Here is a 14,474-nt window from a genome sequence, read left to right on the forward strand (position 1 = left end):
TGAAATCATAAGGAATCCAGAGTTTGTGTTCATGAAACCTTCTTTTTACTAGAAAACAGGAATATTGACTACCAAATCATACCAGATTGAGGCAGTGCTGCTTTTCTGAGCAATTATTCATTCCAGTGATTAAAATCTATTGTGCAGAATGCTCTAAGAGCTTAGTAATTGATGTACACAACATTCTTTAGTGATCCAATTTAAAGGTTAGTGTGGTTAAAAAACTGTTTCTAATAGAATTGATTTTTATAAAGAGTGAAAATATGGGCCGTATTAAGGTTACAAAAAAGAAATGTATCATAATGCCTAAGGTGGATGGATATTAGCTACTATGAAAAAATTTTTCCCACGTTTTTAAAAATAATGTTCTATTGTTTCCTAGCTGTTTTCCAAAAAGCAAAGGAATCCCTTATATTTTTCCTATATTTTTCCTGTTTCATGTCATTTGTTATTTGTTTATATGCTTGATAATATGAGTAGTATGGAGCTAAAAAACACAAGCTTGGGCAGGATGGCAAAAAAAAAAGGAATACCATCTTGTTATTTATGACAACATGGACAGAATTGGAGATGATTATGCTAAATGAAATATATCAGGCACAGAAAAACAAGAATCATATGATCTCACTGATATGTAGAATCAAAAATGTAATCTCTAAGAAGTTGAGAAAAGCCAGGTGCCATGGCTCAAGCCTATAATCCCAATGACTTGGGAGGCTGAGGCGGAAGGATTGCAAGTTTGAAGTCAGCTTCAGAAACTTAGTGAGACTCTGTCTCAAAATGAAAAAAAAAAAAAGAATAAAAGGACTAGGGATGTAGCTTACTGGTAAAATGCCCTCAATTCAATCTCCAGTACAAAAAAGTTGTAAAAGAATAGTGGTTACCAGAGGCCCCATAGAATAGAAGGAAGGGATAGATGAGGAAAGGTTGGTCAATGAACGCTTAAGTTACAGTTAAAGAGAAGAAATAATTTCTGTTTTTCTTTTGCATGGAAGAGTGACTATAGATAATAATTATGTACTATATATATCAAAAATCTATATTTTGAGTGTTTTTACCATAAAGAAATGATAAATGAGGAGATATGTATGATTACTCTGACTTGATCATTATACAAGGTATACATGTATCAAAACATCATATGGTACTCCACAAACATGTATAATTTTTATGTATCAGTCAAAATATATATAATATTAATATAAATAATTAATTTTTAAAAGCCTTATTTAGGGGCTGGGATTGTGGCTCAGCATTAGAGCGCTCGCCTAGCATGGGCAGGACTTGGGTTTGATCCTCAGCACCACATAAAAATAAAGGCATTGTGTTTAAAAAAAAAAACTGAGCCATTAAAAAAAAGTCTTATTTAAATAGAGAAAAGAACTAGCTTGTGAATATAACCAAAAACAGAAAAAATAAAGAAAAAGAAAATGTCATTTCATCGTATTTATCATTTAAATCCACATTTTAGAAATGAGATTAAACATTTATTAGTTATAATATATCAGGCACTCTGCATTTAACACACACCATCATATTAGAATATCCCAAAAGCCACACAAAGTTATTTTCCTTAATCTCATTTATCAGTATAGATTCATAGATTCAGAAAGTAAGTAATTTATACAAATTTTATAGTTGCTAAAAATTTATAGTTATCTGTAATCCAGGCTTAAATTCAGATCTGATTCAAACATTATATTTACTTGGCTTTGATAAGGCATTAACAACACAGTTGCCTCTTTAATATATTTAAGGATGTGCTTTTGTTTAAATATAAAGACAAACAAATGAACAGATAACCCATACAATATCTAACACAGGACCTTCAATGTAAGAATTTCAAAAGTGGTACTCATCACTATTCTGGTCTCATATTATCACAGTGCTACAAAATACCCTCTCTGTTTCTTTACTTCCTGCTTTGTAGTCACCATACACTGACCACTATATACAAGGATTACTGTTGTTGTTTTTCTACACATATTTCCTAGCAGTTGATGAGATTTAAATGTAGTAAATTTAACATGAAAGTATTTATATAGGTAGATTTTTCAAAGATATTCTGTCCAAATGTGTATTTTATTATAATTTATATGATATAGTTCATATATACAATTCTGTTAAAAAATCTAAGTTGTTGATTTTTGTTTATTACTCATGGTTTTCCTTTTCAGCATAGAAATATGTGCCATTTAAAGGAAAAATTTTAAGTACAATTTTAAAATCGAGAAAAACCCACTCATGGCAAAAACATCTTTTCCTTAAATAATTTTTCTTTAACAGAATTAGTACTTTTTTCTTTAAGTTTGCATTTTGAAATTTGATTTTCACTTAAATTGATCCATAATATTTTATCACATACTTATACTGTAGAAGTAATATTGAGTTGGTATGCTCTTGTAAGAATATTATATTTAAAACCAGCAGCAATTGGACCAGCATCTCTTCAGTGTCCCTGGGTCAACATCCAAGCCAAAATTCTTGTATAATATGGATTTTTCAAATAATTATTACCTATAGTAATATATTATTTATTGATTCTCTAATGTTGAATATTAGAGCTATTATACACTTTAAGATGTTTTGTATATTGCTTCAATTAAAACTTTTTGTGCATAAATTTGAGGTTTTCCTTGTTCTCTAGTTGACATGGCCCATCAATACAAAAAATGTACTGATTTTTCATGGTATTAAAAACAAAATAATCCTTGTAGTATATAAAGGAAATTCTCTTTTTGAAGAAATATTTTTGCTTTTTTTGCTTTGAAGTGCTGGGAATGGAAACCAGGGCCTTATATATATGCTAGAGAAGAACTCTACCACTGAGTAACAGCCCCAGCCCAGTAATTTTTTACTCTAGGGTTTTTTTGTTTGTTTGTTTGGTTTTTTTTTTTTTTTTGTGTGTGTGTGTGTGTGTGGTGCTGGGGATTAGAACCCAGGGCCTTGTGCATGCAAGGCAAGCACTCTATCAATTGAGTTATATCCTCAGCCCCAGCCCAGTAATTTTTAAAAACAATTTATTTTGCCTTGAATGGGAAAGATTAAGAATTAATGCTACTATGTAGCAAGTATTTTAGTATCAATGTACAATGAAAACTATTCTAGCTATATGTTTTTAGATAGAGAGCAAAAAATTAATTGTTTTGTTAATTTCAAGCCATATTTTGACCCCATTAAGTAATACATAGTGATAAAAATATTGTTGATTTATAGCAGATATATCATGATCTCTGTATTTGTATCTATCAGTGCATCAGCAGGAAATGCACAGCATGCTGAAATGAAATGAGTAAATGATGAGAGTAATGAAGGGGAAACTTACTAAGGTGTATGCAGGATAATGGGATGGTACAGATGGTGCTAGCAACAGTAGGAAAATACTGTCTACCCCTGGGACTAAGGAGATAAAGCTAGAGAGGGGTTTCTAGAGGCTAAAAATAGAGGTAGTCTAAGAGAGGCCACCCAACAGTACCTGTGGCCTTTGGAAGAGACATACAACTACCACCAACCTGAATTATGAAGCAGAAGCAAATAAAACAACAGACATTGAGCTCATTTAAATATCATTCAACTTATTATATATAATATATTATTATATTATATATTATAATATATTAAGTTATATATTATAATATGAATTATTATATGTATTCAACCACGCGACCAGCACGCTAGCTTCATACTAGAGGTTTGTAGCATAGAAGTTAACTAGTGAGATCAAAATAAACACACAAACTCAATTTACCATTTTCTTTGACCACGTCTGAGACAGCCCTCCCTCTGGCTCCTGCCTCCAGCCACCCGGTGGGGCAGGGAGGCTTACTCAGGAATAGCAGGAGAGAGAGAGAGAGAGAGAGAGAGAATGCCAGAGGATGGCCTTTTATTGGGGAACAAGAAATTCAGGGAAAAATTCCATCCAATGAAGGTCGAGGGGGACAGCATTCCAAGGTCAGGGTCAGTGATTGGTCTCAGGGTCAATGGTCAGTCACACCCCCCCACATAGATGGATGGGCTCTCACACCTAGAGAGGGTGGAGATTAGTTCGAACACAGTTTAGCCTGAATGCCTCACACCCAGTCAGGGAGGTGCCCAATCACGTGTGAGAATGGCTTCCCACAATGTATTATATATTTTTTTCCATGTCACTTTGGAGAAAAGCTTTGGTTTGCCCTGGGTAATAGTTTCTGCCAAGCCCCTTACAAATTTCACTTTATATAATGACAGCAGGTCTGTTTAAGAAGATGAACTATATATCAAAGAAGTTTGGTCTCTTGCTCCCAAGCATACCACCAGCAGTTAGTGTATACATTTATATCTGAATACATTTATAAATACATTTATATCTGAATCTAAATCCCATATTAACACAAATAATTGAATATATCTATAATAGATGCAAAGAAAAGCATTTTTAAGGGCATTGCCAACATTTGAAATATATTTAGAAACTTTTTATAGGTGACATTTTAAAAAGTATTATAGGTGATATCTTAAAAAATATTATAGACAGCTGGAAATTATAGCATAAGCCTCTAATCCCAGCCACTTGGGAGGCTAAATTAGGAAGGCCACCAGTTCAAGGCCAGCCTCAGCAATTTAGCAAGGACCCAAGCAAATGAGTGAGACCCTGTCTCAAAATAAAAATAAATAAATAAATAAAAAGTGCTGGGGATATAACTCAGTGGTAAATCACTTTTGGGTTCAATCCCCTGTACCCACCCCCACTCCCCCCATAAAGCTATTAAACCATTATAAGCATTAAGGTTCAGTTCTCTCTTCTGGTAATTGCAGTGAATCTTGTACTGAATACATACATATGTTTTGTCCTATAAGCAAAATATTCAATTATATTGTAATATAAATATGCTGTACAATATTATCGGTAAAATCATATGAGAATAAATAAGTAGGTAAGTCCCTCTTGCTAACAATAAGATGAAATATCACATATACAGTGCTGTACAATAAAACTTTAATAGAAAAGTTCTGCATCTGTGATGACCAATATATAGTCAACAGCCACGTGTCATTATTGAGCTATTGAAATATCACTTATGGGATAGAGAAACTGAATTCTAAAATTTGATTGTTTTATTTCTATTTAAATTCCTCTTGGTTAGATACTATTATGGATAACACATGGTTAAAAGATGGTGAAGATGATGGTATAAACATTTTAGATACTGAATAGCTAATTATAACCCTGATATAAACTTCAATGGATGATCACTGATATAATAATTCTAGAGAGACACCTAAACAATTAGTTTATGGGGTTTCAAGGAAGAGATGTCTAAGTATCATAAACCCACACATGAACTTTTAGATGTTTGATAATGAAATGAGACTGGACCTGTTTGAGATTAGTTCACTATTTTGAATTAGGGTTTGTTTTACAAAGATAATATAGTTTTCATCACCCTGAGCAAAAGACAAGACAAGAACAATTTAGAGGAGGAAAAGTTTATTTTGGCTCACAGTTGCAGAGGGTTAATGCACAGTTGCTGGCAGAAGGGCATGCAGAGGAAAGAATCTTGGGACATGGCAACCAAGACTCAAAGCTTCTCTTACCAGGGACACCTCCAGTGACCTACCTCCTTCTGCCACACCTTACCTGCCTACAGTTACCAACAAGTTAATCTACATCAATGGATCAATTGACTGATTAAGTTAAATTTCTCATAATCTAATCATTTCACTTCTGAAAATTCTTGCATTGTCTTGCTCATGAGCTTTTGGGGGACACTTCACATCTCAACCATGACAATAGAACTTCCTTAAATTTTGTTTTACATTTGTCTGCAACAGTCTAGAATGCCTATGCTAATGGTTTCAGAAACAATTTCAAAAAGAAATTTAATAAAAGTATGTATTTTAGTTTATATATATTTTTTCCAGATACAGTTCATTTTCTCAAACAATAAATAAGATTCTTAAGATTAGGTATTATTATTTACATTTTCAGAGATCCATGTAGCACATAATAATTATATATAATTGAGACCAAATTAGATAATTTCTTATTATTTTTATCCTTTTGGTAAAACGTACTCTTATTGAATCTCAGGATGTTGAAAATGCCGAACAACATACACGACCAGTGCAACTCCGTATCATGTACAACCACCAGAATGGGAAATTGTGTTCCATGTATGTATGATATGTCAAAATACATTCTACTGGCATGTATAACTAGAGAAAAACAAATAAAAATTAAAAAAAAATAAAATGCTGGTCAACATAATTTACTTATGAATCATTCTATTTGATATTCCAGATATCCTCAGATTAAACAGATCAAAAAGGGACATGTATGTGCTTGCAGTTTGTGTAATTACATGGGTCATTATAAGCATTCCTTCTTAGCTATGATGATGTTATCTCAAGAATATAACATAGCTTAAAACATATCATACTGTCTTTCTGAAGAATTTTAACTTCTGTATTTTTAAAAAATATATTACAGCAGCATGATTTAGAAACACAGCTTTAGGTTATATACCTCTCTAAAATCTCCATAGCCAGAGAGCAAATTAAAATATGCATTCAGAAACAGGTTCCTTAATCATCTGTTTATTCTATATATCTCAAAAATGCTTGGGAGAAGTCATATTTGATTTAGCACTCTTTTGGGGGCCCATAAATTTGAAGTAGTTAAGATAACTTACAGATACATATGAGATTTCCATTACTTGTTTAGGCTCCTCTTTTGGATACCATGTAAATATATTTGATAAACAAATTTTGATTAATTTCCAAAAATTTTTATACATTTTGAGATAGCTAGGGAAGCATTCAATGCAAAAGTTGATGCTATTGTGCATTCCAAACATGTTCATTTTTATATAGGAAAACCAAACTTCTAAAATGAGGGAAATTTGAGATATGGCATATTTATGTTCTAGGGGTAGTGAATATAGCCCCCAAACCTACTGATACACAAGTTTGTGCACTGGTAGAAAGACACTTAAAAATGTTTTCTTTGGGGGGCTGGGGATGTGGCTCAAGCCGTAGCGCACTCGCCTGGCATGCATGCAGCCCAGGTTCGATCCTCAGCACCACATACAAACAAAGATGTTGTGTCCGCCGAAAGCTAAAAAAAAAGAAATTAATAAAAAATTCTCTCTCTCTCTCTTTTTCTCTCTCTCTCTAAAAAAATGTTTTCATTTTATTGCACATCCACTCTTCGTTTTTGATATAAATTGAATGTAAATTAGTGAACTGCCTGTAAATACATCTTGCTTGAGCAGTTACTAATATTGATAGTCTACTTTTTGATTCCTTTCAAATTTTTCTGCTAGCCTGATAAAACCATAGTGAGGAACATAAAGAGATTGTTTTAATAGGTTGAGTCCATTGTTTACATGAAAAAGTATATTCCCATAAAGGCTGTTCTATAAATGCTAACATTTATGTTGTTCACTATTTCTGTGTGCTCATATTGCCTGAGTGACTGTTGCTTGATTTGGCAGACGTTATGGAATTTTAAAAGCAGTTGCATGAGCAGATATATCCATTTTCCATATGTACACATTTGCAATATAGAAAGTCATTTATTTTGTTTAAATATTCAAAATCTTGCAATGTTTGTTGTACACATTGCAAATATGTGTGTGTGTGTGTGTGTGTGTGTATATATATATATATATATATATATATATATATATATATATATACCCACACTAAAAAATATACAGAATTACATGTGCCTTTATATGTGCATGTACATAGAGAGCAACCTTTTAAATAATTTAAAAATATATGCATATTGAATATACAACTGTACTAAAAATTTAGTTTATTGATCTAAAAACCAAATTGATTTTATCATAAAAAATTGGAACATCATGGATGTTTTTTCCTTTTAAATGATTTGACTATTTACAACTCCTAGTTATCACTTTAACCTACTTCCCCCAGATGTCCATGACCCCAACCACACACACACATTCTTCCTTTTTCTTAAATATGTTATGCAGTTTCATACAGCACATACATATTTTTCTGTCTGGGGTCCCCTTACTTCCTATGTCTACTCCTTGTTATTTTTTCTAGTCTAATTTAGATCTACCTTTCTATGTTTCCTTTATTCTACCCTGTTAATATTTGTGAAGTCATGCTGAAAGTATAGCCTTGTCTTTCTCAAGAGACTATGTTCATTGATGGAAAAGCTTAAGCATATATTAGTATCTCCCATATCTCACATTAAAATATGCATTCAGAAAGAGGTTCCTTAATCATCTGTTTATTCTATATCTCTCAAAAATGCTTGGAAGAAGTCATATTTGTCAGCACAGAAGTCAGGGTTTTTGAATGAAACAATAAATGAACAGAATCATAACTACTTTCTACAGGTGATCATGTGTAAACAAAAAGTCAAATCATCAATTTTTCCATGAGTATAAGGGATTTTTTTTTTGAGAGAGAGAGAGAGAGAGAGAGAGAGAGAGAGAGAGAGAGAATTTTTAATATTTACTTTTTAGTTCTCGGCGGACACAACATCTTTGTTGGTATATGGTGCTGGGGATCGAACCCGGGCCGCACGCATGCAATGTGAGCACACTACTGCTTGAGCCACATCCCCAGCCCCAGGTAATTTTTAAGATAATGATTATATCTGAATGTGAAGGTTGTACTGCATTAATAATAATACATTTAACATGATTTTAGTGTTTCTGTCATGAAAGCAACCTGTCATGCAATCAAAATCTGCAAACATTTCTTTTAGGATGTGTATAAACTATGGCAAATTTATTTTTCTTTAAGCTGATTTTCTCAACTTTCATAAAAATCAACATACTATTTACAATCCATTGTAAAATATGTAATAATTTTATATTGATTTATCCAAATGTGTAGGGATTTATTATTTATATATACAATCAAATCTGAAGTCTGGTCAAGATTATGACATAGTTTATAACATTCTAGTTAATCTGTACCTTTCCATAGCCAACATGAAATAAAAGTTTGATTCTAAGATTTTACTCTTGTTTTATTTCTTTTTTTTAAGAGAGAGTGAGAGAGGAGAGAGAGAGAGAGAGAGAGAGAGAGAGAGAGAGAGAGAGAGAGAAGGGGGGAGAGAATTTTTTAATATTTATTTTATTTTTTAGTTCTCGGCGGACACAACATGTTTGTTGGTATGTGGTGCTGAGGATCGAACCTGTGCCGCACGCATGCAAGGCGAGCACGCTACCACTTGAGCCACATCCCCAGCCCTCTTGTTTTATTTCATTTCAGTCAAAGCATTTTATAGTAAAAGTAAAATAACCTGAGCCATCCTTTCATAATACTTGAATTCTAATTTTGTATTAATTTGCCTTTTTCTCTACTATTTTAAACAAAGATTTAGAAATATTTACTAATAGTAAAATGTGTAAAGAAATAATGAAAAAGAAATAGAAACATCATTGAATGGAATTGTGTATCTCTACAGACTTAGGGTCTGATGTTTCAGTTTATTCCAATATTTATTGAACTCCTAGTAAATAAAAGACACCAGTTGCTATAGTATGACAGCGAGAAAATAAATAATAAAAAAAAAGACAAAAACTAAATTCTTGTGAAATGTTTCTATTCCTCTGGAACTTACTATCAATAGGAAAGACAAGAATTTATATATCGTAAAGTAGAAATTGCAAATAGATACAGAAAGAAAACATGGCAAGGGGTTCTGTGCAGATTGTGGTAAGTGAGCAATCCAGTAGGAAAAGATTCCTAGCTGTGATCTGAAGATAAACAATAAGGCTAGGGATGCAGCCCAGTGGTAAAGCACTTGCGTAGCATTTGAAAGGTCCTGAGTTCAATCCTCAGCCTCACAAATAATTATAAAGAAAGAAAGAAAGAACATCAGTTAACTATTGGAGATAATGGAAGCCCTTTCTTTTGGAGTAAAGAGTTCATGCAAATCTCCTATGATGAAAATGAACAAAAAGGCTAGGGTAGCTAAATCTAAGGAGAAAAAAATGATACAAGGATAAGCAACTAGAAAAGATCTTCTCCATTCAGGGTCTTGTAGGTCATGCTAAAATTCCTAAGGATTTCTATATCTATCTTACAAGCAATGGGAAGCTATTTAGAAATTAATTATAAGAAAATGATGACCCGATTGTATTTGAGTATCAAATTTTTCTTTCTGGGTCAGGTTTTGAGAATGTACTTAAGGGGGCCAGACCTCAGGTGCTTGTATTCTAATCCAAACAAAAGAGGCTAATGGTTTGAATAAAAGGTACTTCACTTTGAGATGCTCTGGAAGCCAAAGAAAATTGGAAATCCGGTCAAATCTAAAATTTTTATTTTCAGATAAGAGAATTTTCTTTAGGAATAGAGAATCATTTCCTATAATAGTTTTCTGATAAAAGAAAAATGTCACATATTATTTTATCATATACAGACACAATTTTTTGATCACTAAAGTAAAATAAATTTCAGGATATTTGGTATTTTTATTAACAAAACTTGAGGAAGAGGTTAAAGAATAACTTTTAAAATGTATATTTTGAGAGGGGCTGGGGAGATATCTCTCTTGATAGAGTGCTTACCTCACATACACAAAGCCCTGGGTTCAATCCCTAGCACCACCAACTAAAAATAAAATCCTTTTGAGAGATAATGGCCTATGAAACATTGTTTTAGGAAATTTTTAATAATTACCCTGTGGCCAACTATATTTACAAGTTACCTCATTCTGATTTTATGCCACAAATGGGGTCAGACATTACTAACAAAATAAGATCAAAAGAGTTTGCCTTCTCTGGCCTTTATCCTTGGGAAAACATCAGGTCTTAGACAAACACATATGTAAACAATTATGAATTAAGATAAATTTTCCAAATGAAATACAAGTTTGATGAACAAGAATAACATTAGGTATTCAACTTAGGTTTGGGATCAGGGAAAGTATCCCTGTGGAATATTTATCTAACATATGAAGGATGAGTCAGGAAAAGATTAGAGATAGAAGAGTACTAGAGAATATGAAAGAAAACAATTGTAGCTGAAGCAAAAAGGATGCTTATTTTAAAATACCTTTTCATTTTAATGGGGGAAAAGATACCAAATATCTCCAGTTCTCTAAAGCAGGCTTCCTGACTTTTTTCCACTCTGCTTATATCAGTGACCTCAAGCCTTCATTAAAAACAAGCATCATCTACTTCATTGGGGGCTTGATGAGAAGACAAGATATTACTTGTATAGCCCAAAATTAAAAGTTAAAAACAAAATATAATTTATAATATATAGAAACTTTTTAAAGTGCTTAGTTCCTTTTTTATGTTTTTATGCATTCTTTATGAACTTGATAAAAGCTACCAAATTTCCCAGATAGAGAAGAAATTAAAAGATACATAGATATGAATAGGAAAAATAAATAGGATTGCACGTTTGTTTTGTGGGAATTTTAAAATATCTTGTTTGAACTATAATGTTGAAATTAAATTTGTGGCTTAACTACAAGCCATGTGGACACATAAATGTGAATACAGACATTTGTGTGCAATCCTTTCCTCACTAACATGTATGCTATAGTATTGGAAAATTCTCAGTCCTAACCAAGAGTTGGGGAAAGTATATATTTTCATTAACCTTCTATCATAAAACCAAGGTAATAGCAAAATCAAAATTACAGAGGCCTTTGTGGTTTGGCTGGAGATCAGCTTCTTGTCTTACTACCTATTATCTTACCCAAGTTATTTAATATGTTTACATCAAACTCAAACTTTTCTATAAAAAGGAAATAATATCTATGTGCTCTTACAAAAATAATATGTATATATATGTATATATATATATATATATATATATATATATATATAGAGAGAGAGAGAGAGAGAGAGAGACTGAAAGATTCAAGCTTTGTTTGAGGCTTGAAATGATCCTATTATAGAGAGCCTTTAAGGATGGGGAAGGAGTACTATAGTCAAGTGCTTGGCTAGCATGTACAAGGCCCTGTGTTCTATACCCAGAACCACATGAATATAAGGTAACAACAATACCCTTTTCCCAAGTAGTATACAAAAACTAATAATATTAAATCTTTGTGGCAAAAGAGATATATTAGGTAGATATATTGTATAGTATACCTATACTCTATTTAATATGTGTATAGCTTTATAGATACTATAATATACTATAATATACTATAATACTATAATATACTATACTAAAAATATACTATAATACTATACTATACTGTATTATGAGATTAATATACTATGAGATTAAGACTATATTTGTAGTTGTGGGTAAATACATGTATATCATCTTGGTAAATATATGTAAAGTATATGATATGGTGTGGGGAATGCAAATGGAATGTAGGTAAATTTACGTAATGCTAGTGAACCTTGCAAGCCAATGAATTTAAGCAAACAAATTCCATTTCTTTTGGATCCCATTTCCTCTAGATTGAAAAAATTAATTTCCTCTAATGAACATGTTTTACAAGCTTTGTGGTCATTACTTGCTTTGTGGTTCAAGTTTACTTCAGTAGAGATTAAAGTATAACTTTGTACTCATATAGTTTACTATCTAAGGGATTTTTATAGTTACATACTTCAACGTGACAGGGGAATTCATAGTTGTATGGCTGGATGTACTGAAACTTCTTTCTCCTTTATTTATGAAACTAGAAAAGAATGTTACTGTAAATTTAAACTTGAATAAGCCCCTTGCCCTACTTGGTTTTCCTCCTGAATCTTGTTATTTTTTTTTAAATATCTATTTGTAGAGGCAAAGTATAAATATTCTCTAACTAAACTATTCTCTAGTTTAGTATCTTACTGAGAGTAATAATAATTATCTCTTTGATTTCAATTTTCAATATGCTTAGGTCAGCAAGATTCTAGGATATTTTAATTAAATATCCCTGTATAATAAATTTTATTTTGTTTCTTAATAAAATTGATTCAAAGATATTTAATTCATAAAGTTCTGTTCCCCTAAGAGTTGCATTGGCTCTCCTTTATACTGATGGTTTGTTATCCTGTTTAAATGATGGAGTTATCATTTAAGAATTGAAGCCAAGACTGGGGATATAGCTCAGTTGGTAGAGTTCTTTGTTGCCTTGCAGCCTTGCATGCACAAAAGAGAGAGAGAGAGAGAGAGAGAGAGAGAGAGAGAGAGAGAAAAGAAGAAAGAAGAAAGAAAGAAAGAAAGAAAGAAAGAAAGAAAGAAAGAAAGAAAGAAGGAAGGAAGGAAGGAAGGAAGGAAGGAAGGAAGAAAGAAAGAAAGAAAAGAAAAGAAAAGAAAAGAAGAGAAGCCAGGCAGAGTGCTGTGTGCTTGTAATCCCAGCAGCTTGGGAATCTGAGACAGGAGGATCTTGAGTTCAAAGCCAGCCTCAGCAAAAGCAAGGCACTAAGCAACTCAGCAAGATCCTGTCTCTAAATAAAATACAAAATAGGGATGGGGATTGGGCTCAGTGGCTGAGTATCCCTGAGTTCAATTCCTGGTACAAAAAAAAAAAAAGAACTGAATAGCAACAGGTATGTATCATAAGCTTCTTTGTGTTCAATACTGGTTTGAGTCTTTCAACTCATTCTTAGATACATGCTTCTGCTTAGCTAGATGGCCCAGCATTTTCCACAACATTTTTACTCCTTCCTTTCTGTGTCACTTTTACCAGAGTCAATAATCATTGAGCAAGAACAGTCCTCCATTAAAATATGAAATATTTCTTTAGCAATTTAATAATTTTCAGGAGTCTCTTTAAATTTATTATATTATATTATAATACTTAAAACTTATGTTTTAAGTATCTGAATTCTAGTAATATTTAATGTTCTTAGATAATTTTTTTAACCTTTTGTTGTAGATTGAAACGATGTCTTTATTTTATTTATCTATTTTTTATGTGGTGCTGAGGATTGAGCCCAATGCCTCACATGTGCCAGGCAAGCACTCTACCAATGAGCCACAACCCCAGGCCTAACATTTATTATTATATTCTACTTCCACATTAAATTTTCCTCACCATTATAGTTTCTCAGCAGATTTTTAATTATAGAACTCATTGCTCTCTAATGTAGATAAGCTTGTAGCAAATTAAATTATTCATTTCAGACTCCACCTTCTCCCAATATCAAATCCTACTATTTGCAAGGTACTTTGGTAGTTTGGGACCAGGTACAAAATAATTAAATATATTCTTACCTTCAGGGTGTTCACATTTGAAAAGACGATTTCGTACAAAGTCATATGGGCTATGGATATAACTCAGTGGTAGGGAGATTGCCTATGCCTAGCATGCATGAGTCCCTGGGTTGAATCCAGCATGCTGCAAAAAATATGAGATGAATACTAAAATAGAGGGAACTTTAGTAGGGTACTGAACAGAAAGCAGAGAATGGTTCATTCAGTTTGAAGACAAGATGATTAATTTCCTAGGAGATTACATCTTAAAGACATCTAGAATTTGAATAGATATAGAAAAAATGCATTGTAAGCAGAGACTAGAAAATACCAAGAAGTTGTAA

General features: G+C 32.3%; 1 long non-coding RNA gene across 1 annotated transcript in view; it reads right to left on the reverse strand.

The window, feature by feature from the left end:
• Window positions 1–14,172: 14,172 nt before the first annotated feature.
• The window catches only part of LOC144252819 (uncharacterized), a 64,493-nt gene continuing 64,191 nt past the window's right edge, over window positions 14,173–14,474 (reverse strand). Inside the window, exon 3 of the long non-coding RNA XR_013343064.1 lies at window positions 14,173–14,275. This is a non-coding gene — a long non-coding RNA (uncharacterized LOC144252819). The remainder of the gene's footprint in view (window positions 14,276–14,474) is intronic.

This window comes from Urocitellus parryii, unplaced genomic scaffold, assembly GCF_045843805.1.
Source record: "Urocitellus parryii isolate mUroPar1 unplaced genomic scaffold, mUroPar1.hap1 Scaffold_60, whole genome shotgun sequence".
In the NCBI taxonomy this organism is placed as follows: Eukaryota; Metazoa; Chordata; class Mammalia; order Rodentia; family Sciuridae; genus Urocitellus; species Urocitellus parryii.